At 37.1% G+C, this 15,800-nt stretch overlaps 1 protein-coding gene and 1 non-coding gene across 5 annotated transcripts in view; both read right to left on the bottom strand.

Annotated features, from left to right (window-relative positions):
- TOX (thymocyte selection associated high mobility group box) overlaps positions 1-15,800 on the bottom strand; it is a 311,403-nt gene that overhangs the window by 253,730 nt on the left and 41,873 nt on the right. The gene's annotated exons all lie outside the window — the stretch shown is intronic.
- On the bottom strand, positions 15,075-15,146 carry TRNAC-GCA (transfer RNA cysteine (anticodon GCA)). The gene has a single exon. It is a non-coding gene; the product is annotated as a tRNA-Cys (tRNA).

Genomic DNA, 15,800 nt, shown 5'->3' with positions numbered 1-15,800 from the left:
GATCTCAAAGGGGGAGCCATGCTCAGATCAGCTGCAAAAAGGCCCTGGGGACAAGCACTGTTGTAAACCAACAGGAGCTCTACTCTTGAATCAACAGTAGCACACAGGGACCAGATGAGCTTATTACTCGGCTCGAGGCAAACCCGGGGAGGGCTTTCTCTACCTACTCCCCTCCACCGTGCCATTTTCTCAGGTCTGAGCTTGAGAATAAAGAATAAGAGCCAAATGTGTCCTGCCCCTCTGTTTAACCTGTTAGCCTTAGTCCAGTATAGAGTTCCAGGCAACAAGAAAGGCTGCAGCCAGGAGGCCAGGGATGGGAAATGAGGACTCAAGTGCAGCCACCACAGAGAAGCACATGTTTCAGCCTAAATGGATTGAACCAAACGCAAAGGCCAGAAGCTGATCCTACTACATGCGGGAAATTGAACACATGATAAAATGCTGTTAGGGAAAAATGTTAGATCCCTGCCCCACACCTTAGTCAAAAACAAATCATTAGAGTCAAATATTTCAAAGAAAATCAAGTAGAAAGTACGTTAGTGGGGAAGTACAGTACAGCGGGGAAGGCCTTTCTAAGTATCACACAAAGTTCTCTCTAAAAGTCTGAATTTCCCAAGTCAGCACCTGGGTCTCTGCACTGCTAGTACTCGCTCACTTTATCTGGACTGTCCAATCTCCAAGACTGTCTATTCCATCCTGCAACTTTAACCAGACTGCCCAGAAAGCCATCTCAGGATGTGACAGCAGTGGCTGCTGGACACCATCCTAGAAAGAACTGGCACCAAAATGCAAAAGTTCGAGTTATTCTTTAGAAGTCTTAAAATAATTTTACTTAAAGTAACTGTCAAGTGACCCTATGAAACAGGACACTCTTCATATACATTTCTTTTGCCAAAGAGATCAAAACATTTTGTTAGAAAGCCTATAAAAATCAAGAAAAATGAGTAATTTGTAAAGTTTTCATTGGAAATGTTCCCAAACCATGAGACCCAAGAAATGTACTGATGTTACTACAGTGAAACTAATATGATTAGGTGATGCTCTTTACAATGTCCCTAGGACTGTAGTTACACTTATCCTCAATCTCAACCTCTAAGGTGAAAAACAATCTCTGAACACTGGTAGTCTTCCCTGATTAAAGGACTAAATCTCATGGAAACCCCTCGAAATGTTTGCTGTCGTGTGTCATTTATTATATAAAGGAAATGCACGCAGTGCAGAAATTCCCACCACAGGTTTTATTAACTGGAAAGCCATATTCCCTCGGCTTGGGGCATATCTGATAAAGACACCAACTGTGCACAGTCTGGGTTCCCATGTGAGGAGCAACTAGGAAAAGGCAAAGCAGTGAGTATTTGCAACAAGTTTCATTTCCACATTTTAACTAATTACTTGGGAAGAACTGATAAGATCATGACATATTTAGAAAAAGTATAATCTGACTTGGAACAACAGATAATATATGACAAGCTACTCCTTAGCTTTTACTAATGTAGGAATCTGAATTTTCTCCCTGGAAGAAAGAGTATGAATGATGTCCTTAGATTTAAGCTTTAAAATATAAACTAGTCAATTTATTTTTAAATAAAAACCTTATTCAGGGAAATATTTAAACACAAAATGAAACATACATTACAAAACGTATTACTAACCAGCCACATTTTGTAAAAAAAAAATCTTTACAAATAGCTAGCATTTACTATACCTGACAACACACTAAGTGCTAAATACACACCTCATGGGTTTGTTCCGAGAGTTAAAAATAGACATTATATGAAAAACAGAACAATGTCTTGGACACTGAAAACATTCTGTAAGTATTTAGTTCCTAGTATCTCATTTAATCCTCTCAACAAGCACAGCTGGCCCAGAGATATTAAATAACTTGTCTAAGTTACATCATCTTACTCCAGAGCTTATGCTCCTAACGGCACTCTTCATGAATATAAACAGTACATAGACGCCTTCCTCTCTCTTTCTCTCAGCATATAGTCTACATAAATGAACAGTTTGTATATGAATGACATATATTTGTATATTACACACATATAAATGCTGGAAGAAAATGCATGCTGAGTGGTATAATTATACATTTTTATAGCTTCACTTTCTATATTTTCTACAGGTAATATGTATGCCTTTAATAATCATTTATTTTTCAAACATCTTCAAAAAACTTAAATCGTGAAAACCTTAAGAAATTTTAAGTGCTTCATATGATTTACCAACAATATCAGCAAAGAATCTTTTTTAGTAAAAGCGATTACTATAGCAAATTATTTCTTAAAGCACTACAAGGCACCATAGTAGATAAAAGAAGTTTGTCTTACACCATTCCAGATGTCCTAATTTCTCATCGGTCAACAGTAGAACTATTGTTTTTTAATATTATTTGTAAATATCCACAGGGCCCCCTAGAATGTAGACCAAAGTCAGGTCAGTCCGTGCTCTGGGCAGAAGAGGGAGGGGGTATTAGTTAAAGAAGTCAAGGTTTCCTCTGAAACAGAAATTGAGCAGAGAGCTTAGGGTACGGAGGGAGATACCGAGTTTGGGCCTTCAGTCTAGTTCAACAAACATACCTTGAAGGTCAACTTCTAGCAAGGCTGGGTGTTTCTAGAACATAGGAGGCAAAGAAATAAAGCACTCTTAAGAGCAGCAAGAGGAATCTGGCCAGAGGATTTGAACTTCTCTTGGCTCTAGTGCACTGGCAGCCTTCCAATTGGTTTGTAGTAAGGAAGAGGTAGAGGAATTTTAAATAATGAGGATGGCTCACTAGGGAAGTAAGAGCCAGTTTGCTCTTAGTAGTTTTCTGGAGTATAAAAGGAAGAGAATTGCAAAAGTGCAGTATCTTCTTTTTTAAAAAAGTTATTTTCCATTATGGTTGACTATAGGATATTGAATATAATTCCCTGAAGCATTGTATCTTCTTACTCCCCTTTCCCCATGTCACCAAAATCAAAATCAAATTGAATAAGTACACATACAGGTTTCCTAAGAGAATAAGAAAGAAGGTGAAGGTATCTTTGATGCTCAACTGAAGATAAGGTGAGCCCCCAAAGACCTCCTGTTTCAGGTATAGGGAGAAAACAATTTAACTGGAAGGAAAAAATGAAGGAATCTTTTTACTGTTTTAAAGAATTATTTTATGAAAAAGATATTACTGGGTTAGTAAAAATACAGTGTGGAAAAAGAAAGAACTAGCAATAAATGTATTTCCTTTGAACAAATTAACACTAATATTGATTCTTAAATGTCCTTACAGTAGTCTACTGTCAAATTAGATAACATGGATTTATATTATTATTCAAGGAAGAATTCCCTATCGGGAGGCCCATATTTCAATGCAGAAAGTATTACATTATTTGTCAAGGAAAACACATTACTCTTTGTAAAACAGAAAAGTTGACCTTGGCAAACAGTTAGTGAAATTGTTCTCTACTTGATTTCACTTACATGCAGTGTGTGGGAGAGAACATATTTAGTGTTGCTTGGTGGCATTGTTTCAAAAGAACTCTCAGTATTGTAGCCAGAAATGAGTAGGGAACATCTAGAAAACAGTTCTTATTGCAGTGCTGGGAAGTGATTGAATTCTTGTTTCCATGCTTTATGTTAGGTAATAACAAAGAATTTGGTGGTAATTAAGTACTGGCTTAATGTATGTTTATCTTTTTCCCAAGATCAACCATAGTCACTTTTTCCATAATCAAAGACAAATAATAAGCTTTCATTCTTTGTTAAAATTCTAAAATCGTGTAACCATTTCCCCTGTTACTAGGATGTTATTACTTTATCATTCAGCTTTGTTTCAAGTGGCACTGCCACTTCTTGTACATAGTGTTTAATTTTGGTAAGGCAAAATTTGATATCCTCATGTATCTCTGTCTTTGTTTATGGATTACTCGGTCTATCTCAACAGGTTTACTTACCCTAACTTTAAAAAATATTTATGTTCATTCATTTGGCTGTGCCAGGTCTTAGTTGCAGCATGTGAGATCTTCAATCTTCCTTGTGGCATGCAGAATCTTTTAATAGCAGCATGTAGGAGCTAGTTCCCTGACCAGGAATTGAACCCAGGCCCTCTGCATTGGAAGCACAGAGTTTTGGCCACAGGACCACTATGGAACCGCCCCCCGCCACATACAACTCTTTTCTTTGTCTTTATCCCTCTGGCTCCCAATCTCACTACTGTCCCTTGTACTATCATTTGATAGAATAATAGTAATACAATAATACTAACAACAAATCTTTTTCAGTGCAAGTAACTTTTTGAAGCAAATTTTGCATATTATTTTCTCAGCAACACTGTCAATTAGATAATACCATTATCCATGCTACAAAAGAGGAAACCAGGACTCAGAGAGACTGACTATAATTCACCAATGTCACAGAGCTCTGAATGGGTACATGGAGGACATTTCTTTCTGATGCACGGTGCTGACCGATCCTCCATGATGGCAAATTGCTTTGTGCTGTTTAGTCTCCTTCACTGTCTATATTAAGGATGAGAAATTACCCCACTGCTAGCCTATCAAGACTAGCTGGTGAACAATTCTACTCTTGGGGGAAAAACTTAATTGAAAAACACAATGGAATTTTTCACACTAAACGTCCTTCACTTTTGTCACTCCCCACTTAAAGTCTACCATAAAGCTCCATCTTTTTTGATTTACTAAGAACTGAGTCAGCAAGGATTACAGGAGATTACCAAGCGATTGTACCGTAAATATGACAGATTGTAAAACAATGCAAAATAGAAGATGAAAACAAAATTTTTTTCAAAATTGCAAAGCAAATCTGCATTTGAGTATGTGTACGATCAAAATATGTTATTAAATGACTGGATCAAGGTATTATGAATGGTGATGCTTCGGCTTCTGAACTATCAGTGTGGATCATCAACAATAAATGCAACTAAAGCACCTCGTACTGATTGCTTTGAGAAAAGGCATTTGATAAAGGAAAAAAAAAAAAACAAACGAAAACAGTACCATGAACCATTTTACCTCCTGTGAACAGAGATACATCCTCATATCTCTAAAAGATAATGTGCAGTAAAAGTTTAGTAATTACCTGGCATTTCCTCTCTTTGATGGTCTCTGTCTTCTGTAATTTCCTCTACCACAATTTTTAAATAACCAAAAAAAAATGTTTATCTGGTAAAAAAATTCCCCTCTCTTCCCCTACTCCATAGTTTCCCACTACCAGCAGAACTCCCACCTGGCCTCTAAGATTCTTCACCAGTTTCATAGTTAGTGGCCGAGTGATCCATCTACCTGATGAGAGGACAGTGAGTCCCTGAGTAGAGCTTGTAACTTTACTTTTGACCATTGCACCATCTGACACTTTCCTACATAAAACAAGGGATCTAGCCAACAAGCAACCCAGAGGTCTGGAATTAGGTCCTCTTGGACATCACCTGGAGAAAGAAGGCAGAGTTGGCAAAAAGCAGACTCCAGTCCTCTGCCCCAGTCAGGAAGGCCAGGAAAGCAATGGCAGAGCAAATTTGCATCGCTCTTCCTCATCTTTCTTAACTCTTTTCTAGTTTAGGGTTAGTATTTTAAACTTCTTAAATTTTATTAATTTATTTTAATGTATATTTTACGAATTCAAAATTTCACCTTGAGGACTATTATTTTTCCTAAACAAAACACATCTAGAAGTTACCCCCAATACAGCACTTTGGGGATTTCCATTATGTCCTCCAACCCCAGAAAAAGGTACCAAAGTACCCACATGATCCTTATTTAACAGAAGCAAAGGTTTTTGTGTTAAAATTCAAATGCAAAAGTAAAGTAAAAGGGGCTAAAATATAGAAGTAATATACCCTCACAGCAATGTGGTTTTTCCTCCTCCTGGTTCATTCATTCTCCTTCTTTCCCTCTCTCCCTTGGTCTCAGCTCATGCCACCACAAACACTTTCTCTAGGCTTTTATAAATATTCATTCTGTACTTACCACTCACCAAGCACCTTGCAAGCACTGGGGAACTTAGGGTAAATATGACAAATATGACCAGCCTTAAGAATTCACATCAGGAAGATTTAACAACTTGACCAATAGCTACAAAGCAGTGTGATAAGTGCTGTAATGGAGGTTGGTGGAGAGGAGAAGGATGTCCTAGCTCCCCAGAGATTGGGAAAGCCTTTGCTGTTACACTAAGTTGTGTCCAACTCTTTTGCAACCCCTTGGACTATAGCATGCCAGGCTCCCCTGTCCATGGGATTTCCCAGGCAAGAATACTGGAATGGGTTGCCATTTCCTTCTCCAGGGGATCTTCCCCACCCAGGGATCAAACCTGAGTCTCCTGCATTACAGGCTGCTTCTGTACCGCTGAACCACCTGGGAAGCCCCAGCAAAGCTTTGCTGGGAAAAAAATCCTTAAAGAAGACTCAAAGCATGAATACAAGTCTGTCATGTGGGCCAGGGAGAATATGTCCAAATAAATTAGCTTTTAGAGCAAATATCAACACAAGGGGGAGCAGGGTGATTACTCAAGAAAGCATAATACTTTTATAAATACGGAACATTTAACTGGATAATTTAATATGAATTGAGTTTGAAGGCAGCATGGGAATAAGGAAGGAGGCGGTTTCAGCTTTTATTATCAGTGTGCTTTACCAGAATGGCTCTTCTGGGTGATGACTACTACCTGTTCTAAGTATACAGCTTAAAGGGATATTGCAGATTGCTCATCTTCTCCATTTATAAAACAAAGTCAAGAACTGGTGCTTTTGTTTTATACTTGCTCCCCAGTTACAGAAGTTGAAACAACCATAAAATTCCTCAAACCTTTGCCCCTTACTATTGAAGTCAAGTCCCCCTCTATAACTTTTTGTTTCCTCAAAAATTACACAATCTCTGACAATTATTTCTAAGAAATAAAGGATGTTTGTGTGTGCCTGTGTGTGATAGAGACAGAGAGGAGTTAAGATTAGAGAATAAAAGGAAATCAGACCTATTATCAAGCTTTAAGACTGCTGCAGTAAGTTAGTTTTTATCCCCCTTATAATATAGATTAACTTCTCTAAATGATTTAATTTAATGCCTTTATCAGGAAAATTAAGCCATATGAATCCTTCACAGTAAAGGGGGAAAGACTTAAGGATTTATTTCATATTTTTATTCTTGCCTGTTTTTAGTAAAAATAAACTTGCAAAACTTCTTTAGAAAAGGTGTTTTTAGCTTTACAATGCACATTTTTAGCTGATATTACTTACAAGGAGTTCTCTAGTGAAATCCTATATATTCATTCCTCAATAAAAGTACTAATTAATAGAGGATTAAGAATGTCAGAATCTTGATCAAACACTGCCAAGACTGTGTCTCTGATGGGGCTGAGACAGGATTTGCCTGCTAACTAAACCTGTATAGAATATACCACAGGTCAAGTGCTAACTGCTTATTTTTCTATTTTTCATCTGACAAAAAAAATGGCAGATTTATTTTATTCCAAAAGACTGGACACTGGCCAGACTGTTCTAGCTAATGATAAAGTTTCTTGAAGACGGACACAGATTTTTACTGCTTTAGACCTAAACTTAACTATAAAAGAGTACTTCAGTACTGAGCTTCTGAAAATCATCATTGTTAATCATATAAATGGGAATGTCTATGAACACTTTTAAGTAAAGAAAAATATCCTTAATTCCTTTAGCTGTGATGATATATATCTACATAAGGTATGTCACACATTCCTGGAGGACCAATGTTGTACTAAACGTACTATAGAGAGAATAAAAAAGGCTTTGGAAATGACACAGGTTTAAAGTTCTTTTACTAACTCTGCTGAGATAATTCAAGTACATGGAAGGGGAGGTGGGTGAAAGCGAGGGTAGAAAGGAGACAGGTATTAGTGCCTGTTGTAATTACTGTGTTCCCCATGGTCTGAAATGCTAAAAATGAATGTTTCCTCTATTACAAGGATATAAACCTTTCTCACTGAAAGCCATTAGCATATATAATGCACATGTCTGAAAATCATGGTTTCTCTGTCACTCTTTTAAGACCTTTAGGGACTTGGGTTATTGTAGAGACTTAAATTACCGCCAAAGCGTAATTTGTAGTTCTCTAGTTTTCCAGGGTATTTTTAAAAATCAGTTTAAGCAATTTTACTCATATTTAATGGCTCAGTCTTTTCCAACAAATTAAAGTGTTTGTACAGTCTTGACTCTGGAAAAATTTGCTATACAATTTGCAAAAGAGAAGAAACATTAATATACTTCATCAACTGCCTGCATTTCTATCAATGAGATGATTTAAAATTGCAATTCTAGTAATTTATTAATGTAATATTTCTTTAAAAATAAATAAACAACTTCTCAGAAGTCAAAACACATATAAACTCTTGATCTGCTTACACCATTCTAGGCATATAAAGTCACAAGAAAATGAATGACATTAATTTGTACCTTTTGTACAAATACATTTCCTCTTGTATTCTGGGGATAGAAATTGTACTACACTTAACACACACTCTGTTTTTTCTGTTTTCAGTTCTTTCATCCCAAAGGAAGAATAAAACAAGAAATGTTACTTCCCTTATTCAGTTTTATTTCGGTCTATGTCAGTTTAGCATATTTTAAATAGTCTGTATAATTTTTAAAAATAAAAGGACCATTCTAATGTTAATTTGGATCAACTTTCCAAACATATGATTCTAGGTTTCCAAAAGGGGCCCTCTTGAGGGGACTTTTAAAACTGAACAACAACAACAAAAAAGCACCCTGAGGCTGCCCAATTCACATTTAACCTACTTACATGAAAAAGGAACTGCTTTGGTTAAGAATAAACTTCCACCAGCTCAGGTTCAAGCTAAATACACCAGCATATTAGTGAGGAAATGAGACAGCAATAGTAACTCCTTTCATACTAGCGAGAAAATACTGTATTTATTTTAAAGCAGCTGGCAGAAATTCTCATTTTAATTAAATTACATTTACTGAAATAACATTTTCATAATTAAAAAAATAACCCATTTCTCCCAAAGAGCTAGCAAAATATAATCAGAATAACTTAAAGTGGGCAAAGGAGTAATGAGATTGTTAGAATAAAAGTGACTAATTTGGATTACAATTGTGCATCAGTTCAGTGGTTTTCAGTGATGCAGAAGCCATTACTATCTTTTGTTGCCATGTAAAGTTAATACAAAGTAGATAGCAAGTTTTGTTATTAATGATTTTGTAGAAGTAACTGAGTACAGGTTTCATATCATATATTTTTACTACTTGCATGTTAGACTAAAGATATTATCATGGAACCTCTTCCTTTTACAAATGAGGAAACAGGGCTTCCCAGGTAGCTCGGTGGTTATAGACTCCGCCTGCCAATGCAGGAGACACAGGTTTGATCTCTGGGTTGGGAAGATCCCCTCAAGGAGGAAATGGCAATCCACTCCAGTATTCTCGCCTGGAAAATCCCACAGACAGAGCCTGGTAGGCTACAGTTCAGGAGGTTGCAAAGAGTCAGCACACCCAAAATGCGTTCAGAAAAGTTAAACGTCTTGTTTGTAACCATTTAGCCAGTTAGTTATAAAGATTATTCTGGAACTCATCAGGTTTCCAGTGCATAGCTCCTTTTCAGAGCTGAAACATTTATACCTTCATAGATGGTAGAAGGAAAAAGAAAATGGCGCATATCTATATGAATTATGGTAGAAACAAAATTCCATTCCAAACTAACGTTCAGTTTCTTCCACTTCTGGTTCCCTCCTTCTAAAAGTTCACCTGAGAATCAACGTTCATGTTCCAAAAGGAACAAAAGTTGCTGAATAATCAAGTTAAGTTTCATGTGTTAACAAAATCAATACGTGAATATGTTTTCAGGGTTTACCAATGATAGCTTCAGATGCAGCAATATTTTCTATAGATAAAATAATTCTGAACGCTAAACTCCTCATAGAAACAAGATGGCCCAATTGGTCAAATGATAAACCCCAGTGGCGAAAGCTATACAGGAAAAAGAAAGAACATTTAACTGAAGAGGGAAAGGATAACAAACCATGGGGAACAACATGCTTTCTTCTCGGATATTGCTGAATGCCAGTCTTGTGAAGAATAGAAAGCATTACGTGGTATAACTATGCCAAATTAAAAAACTCACAGTAGTTGTATACAAGTTGTATACATGTGCTGCAGGATAATTTCTGAACAACTTTGTCGTGGCTGAAGCCTAAACAAGTAGGAACTTTGCTTCACTTGTACAAAAGAAACTCCAGTGAGCTTTCATTAGCAGCCTTCTCCATTATTAGGTCAAATCAAAGTACAGTGAGTGAGCAACCCAACAACTGCTGCTGGGGAACAGACTAATAATGTTCTAAACATTTACAATCTTTACCAGCTATAGCAAAAAATAAAAAAACAAATGCTGTTAAATCCCATAATACTGAATATCTGTGACAATGACTAACAAAAAGAGCCCTGTTCTTTACTAATTATGGATTGCTTGTCATACTCCCTGAAATTATGTCTTACATTTCAATTCTATAATCCCACAAATTCTTTGCATTTCAAACCTTTCCCAAGATTCTTTCAGTATCAATCTACTACTTTTTCTGCTCTGTGTAATGTAGATTATGAATATCATTTAAACTCAGAGGGCCCAGGTACCTTCAAGGAAAAAAATTCTTCGTTGCTCAGCTTTCTTCACAGTCCAACTCTCACATCCATACATGACCACAGGAAAAACCATAGCCTTGACTAGACAGACCTTTGTTGGCAAAGTAATGTCTCCGCTTTTGAATATGCTACCTAGGTTGGTCATAACTTTTCTTCCAAGGAGTAAGCGATGACTAAAATATGATAAACTTAATGTTAATAAAAATAATGCACTACATTTCACATCTTTGCATCCCAAATGGTAAACACCAATATTACACAGATTGTCCCACAGATCACTACTGTGCCTGAAAATGTTAGTAGATATTGAGGTAGGGGAGGATAGGGTTCCAGAAATAGTGAGGTAAACAACTGAACAAGTGCCTTTTTGCAGACCCTCTGAGTAGCTGTTAATCTCACTGCAGACCCAAAAGAAGCAGAGTTTGGTGTGCTACCATTTTCTGAACTTATTTAAGCACAGAAAACCAGATTTCCTGAAATTTCTCATTTGTGGAAAAGGAAAAAATCTCCAGGATATAGCTAATCTAATGTTCTAATTTAAAACTACAATAATAACTGTAATACATTACTATTTCTAAACACACTCCTCCATTTCTAAAGACACTGTGGAAAAACTGGACCTTACAGTTTTCACAAGCTTGGCTGTCCCGATGTCACTCTTTGTAAATGCTGGACATAAGAATTCACACCAAGGATCAGGCCCCCAAAGATGGAGATGCTTCTCTGCTAAAAAAGAAAAACTCCATCCCTGATTAGAACTGTGGGCACTAGTTTAAAAAGTTAAGACTTAATTTTACCTATTTAATTTGCATATCAGACACCTAAAGGTTTTCCACACATCTTTCACTGATGGAAAATGGCATTTCTCTCTTTGACTTTCCAAGAAATAAAATCATATCTGTCATTTCTTTTCTAGTAGGAAAAGGTACAATTATAATAATAGTTATATATTTTTATTATTATATATAATAATAATATATTATTATATATAATAATAGTTATATACATTCCTGACACACAGAAAGTGATATAGAAATGTTTGACATTATTTCTGAGAACAGATTAATAATGCTTTAAATGTTTACAATCTTAACTAGCTGCAGCACAAAAATCAAATAACAAATACAAGTTAAATCCCATAATATTGAATATTTGTGACAATGACTAACAAAAAGACCCCAGTTATTTACTAATATTCCTAGGACCTCATCCTTGATATCTAGTATTCACACAGGTTTTCTAGTGACCTCTGGATTTAATCATTAATTTAATGAAACATTTTCTAACTCTGAAAAGTGAAAATAATTTTTGAAGGTGGAAAAAACACAGTTATTTTTCCCCACTGTCCAATAAGAAGTATTCTCCACAATAGGTTATGGGGCACAGAATTGAATACAGCATAGTCCCAGTATCCACAGAGCTTCCACAGAGGCCAGATTGGAGAGATGGTTCAAAGGAAGAGGAGGCAGAGGATGAAAAAGACAAGGACTGGGGACAAGGGGAGGAGAAAGAGGAAGATAAAAAGAAGAAAGAGGAGGAGGGGAGAGGAAGGAAAAGCAAAGAAGAGGAAAAATAAAAATCAAACCAAGTTTTGTTAAAACTTACTTTTGTGTGGCAGGCATTCTAAGTATTTTGCATATTTTTGTTCATTTAATCTTAACAACAGCCCAAAATGCTGGGTAATACTATCTCTACTTTAAGATCAGGAAGCTGAGGCATAGACAGGTGAGGTTAACCTGCTGTCATGACATGACTGCTGGAACCCAGCCACTCAGCTGGATTGTGGACGCTAGGTTTGTGATGACTTCACCAACAATGACAATATTTCCTGCTGTCTGAAGGTTAGTATAAGGTATTTATAGACATCAATGCGTCCAGAAGAAGCACTTCGAACTTAAAGTGAGTCTGGTGAGGCTGCAAAGATGACTTCTGAGAGTGATATGGGAAGAGTTTGCAGCAGTTAGCCAGGTAAGACAAAAAGGGGAGCATCTGAGGCAGGAAGAGTAGCCCATGTTATTTCATGATGGCTTGAATAGCAAGGTACTGGCAGGTTCAAGGGTATGGTAAACGTGAAGTAGTGTGGAGGGCAGATACGTGGGAGGAAGCCAGGTGTGCAACCAGGAGGGCCCCTGTGCCACACAAAAGAGCTGACAGCAAGAAAGATGGATATTCAAGTGATCCAGTGAGAAATGATGAGGGCTGACATCAGAGAGATGAAGTACAAAGGAAAAGGTGGTGGTGAATAGGGGATAGATTTATTGCAAGAACAGAGAGGTGTTAGTAGCACATTGGATGCAGAGGATGATAAAGAAGGAGCATGTCAGAATTCTTCCCAGGGTGTCTCTTTAAAGGTCTGAGCTGCTTCTGATTTTCTTGTATTCTCCCTCCCTTTCTCTTACTCTCCTCAGGAACCAGTGGATTACACATTATAGGTATTCAGGTAATTGTTGAATAAGTTGAAATCCAAGGTATTTCAAGTATACGGTGGTTGTTGTTTTTTAGTTTGTAACTATATAAACAAATAAATCAATACACTAATTAAAACAGAAATAAGACTTCTGCATTTCTGACCAATACAAGAATACCAGTTTCCACTGCATCCTTCCTTGATCATCAGGCATTCTGACACAAAAGGAAAAGAAAGAAAAGGGACTCTCTGCAATAATGTTCCTAAATATACTGCCCTACGGGTAGAAAAAACACTGAATTTCTTTTTCGTTTCTTATCACGGTGTTTTGCCACTGCTGGACTGTAACAGATCAATGACATCATCACATACCAATGATGCAGGAAGGCTTCCTACTCAAGAATAAACTGCCTTACATAGAAGACATTTAGAGAAATGAATTATGCTAATCATTGGCAAGTTACATAGTAATGATTAAAGAATTAGTTGTATGGTATCTTGCTCTGAACACAGTCACAGAGCTGCATATCACAGAAAATTTGAAACTACTGAAATCTTTGTGGACCATCAGACTATCTTTTCCAGCTATTGTGTCTTACACTGACAAAATGACAAAATAGAGTTGAATTTCTAAACTAAGTTTTCAAATTTATACTAAAAAAAGCTGAAAAACAAAAAACAACCCCATTAACTGATTCTACCTGGGAACATGCAAACCTCTATCCATGCTTCTGTTTAATCTTAGAAGGAGCTAGAAGCATCTCAGAGATCAGCAACATATAAACTTCATCAGTTTCTATTACCATTATAACCTCTGCATTTTGTTAAATATCCCTTCACTAGCTCTAGAAACCATCAAGAAAACCTCAGAAAATGAATAAAAATAACAACAGCCGCAACAAATATCCAAAACTTTATTGAGCAAAACCACACTAAATATGTTGTTGGAAACCAAATAGCTGTTGGGGTTGGTGAGGGTGTGGGGATCATGGCCATAGTATTCAGGGTCCGATTTACTTTGAGGCCAGCATGGATAGTAGAATATTTTTATCTTAAGTTTTTCTTTCACAGAATTCAAGTCCTCAAGACATTATCATTGGACAGTATCCCAGAAAATTAAACACAAATCCCTGAGCTAGAGAAGAATGTTCATGGTCTCCATAAATCTACTTAATGGAACTCAAGCCTTCCCTTGGACAAATGTGGAAGACCTGACTTAAACAATATTAAGTGTTCCATCTAGAAATGACACAACATAACTTCCTCCCTTCACCCCTCTACACTCCAAAGGACCCCCAAAGACACCCCTGAGTTGTGATCAAGCACTTCCTTCACCTAAATAATATGGCTTGTATATATTATTACGCAAAGATAAAGCATTAATTCTCAAACTTTATAAACCATTCTCCTATTTCCTCACTGCCCTTATTATTTATAGATTTTCCACTTTTTTTTATACCTTGAATTGTCCAGATAATAATTTTAATTCTCCACATCAATCATGGCAACAAACACTGCCACAGAAATAAGTAACCTTGGGCAAGTCTCTTTACCTCGCAATTCCTAATTTCTCCAACAGTAAACCTGTCTGTAAACATGTCATTTATCAGTTCTCTGAACAAATATCTATCAAACTTCCACTGAAGAGAGGCAAAGAACTGGTGTTTTCTGCTCAGAGTGCTATTCAAGTGCTCACAGAGTGGGTACCCAAGAAATGCATTGGTAACTAACCAGAAAATATAGTTCCTACACTTGCTATCTTAGCAAAATGCTGAATATTTGTAGAATTGAGAAAAAGCAGCAGGTAAAGAGTGAAACATGTTCCTGGTAAGAAAAGTAAAAGTGAAAGTTGCTCAGTCGTGTCCAACTCTTTGTGACGTCACAGACTATACTGTATGGAATTCTCCAGGCAGAATACTGGAGTGGGTAGCCTTTCCCCTCTCCAAGGGATCTTCCCAATCCAGGGATCAAACCCAGGTTTCCCGAACTGCAGGCTGAGCCACAAGGGAAGCCCAAGAATACTAGAGTGGGTAGCCTATCCCTTCTCCAGCAGATCTTCCCGACCAGGAATCGAACCAGGGTCTCCTGCATTGCAGGCAGATTCTCTACCAACTGAGCTATCAGGGAAGCCCTCTGGTAAGAAAACTAATCATCAATCAAAAAATAAGTTTTCAACGAACATTTATCTACCATGTACGCTGTAAGATATCCAGATGGATCCAGAAGAAAAATGTCTAGCCCCTAAAAGCTGTACCCCATCACTGAAGTATTACTTATTTACACAAAAAAATAGATGAAGCGACAGTGAAATATAGTGTAAAAATAGTGCAATATCAAGAACTAAAATATAGTAGATTGCCTCTGAATGTCAGAGACTGAAATTAGAGAAAAGTGAAGGTGAACTGGGATCAGGAAAAGTTTAGAAGGAAGATTTGACCCTAGAACCTGAGCCCCAAAGGAAGCAAAAAACCTGGTCAAGTGTGAGCATTTGAGGTGAGAGGGGCAGAGAAAAGATGGAGACACAAGAATTTATGTACAACACTCAGAGGGAGCATGAGATGCCAGGCCTTTGGAAGCAGAGGGCCAGCATCATGTGGAGGCCATGCCAGGTTTAAGATTTCATGCAAGAGAAAGTAAGGAGCCAGTAGAGGAACAAGGAAACCACATTGTGACTAAGAAAGATCACATGTTACATGTAAGCAGATCCGAAGGCAGGGACAGCAGATAAAGGCTCTTTCAGGGACACAGCCATGAGATGGTACTGGTGAAAACAGGAATTCC

Source organism: Bos mutus, chromosome 14 (genome assembly GCF_027580195.1).
Source record: "Bos mutus isolate GX-2022 chromosome 14, NWIPB_WYAK_1.1, whole genome shotgun sequence".
In the NCBI taxonomy this organism is placed as follows: Eukaryota; Metazoa; Chordata; class Mammalia; order Artiodactyla; family Bovidae; genus Bos; species Bos mutus.
The sequence above is the reverse complement of the archived record's forward strand: the minus strand, read 5'-3'. Positions and strand labels throughout refer to the sequence as shown.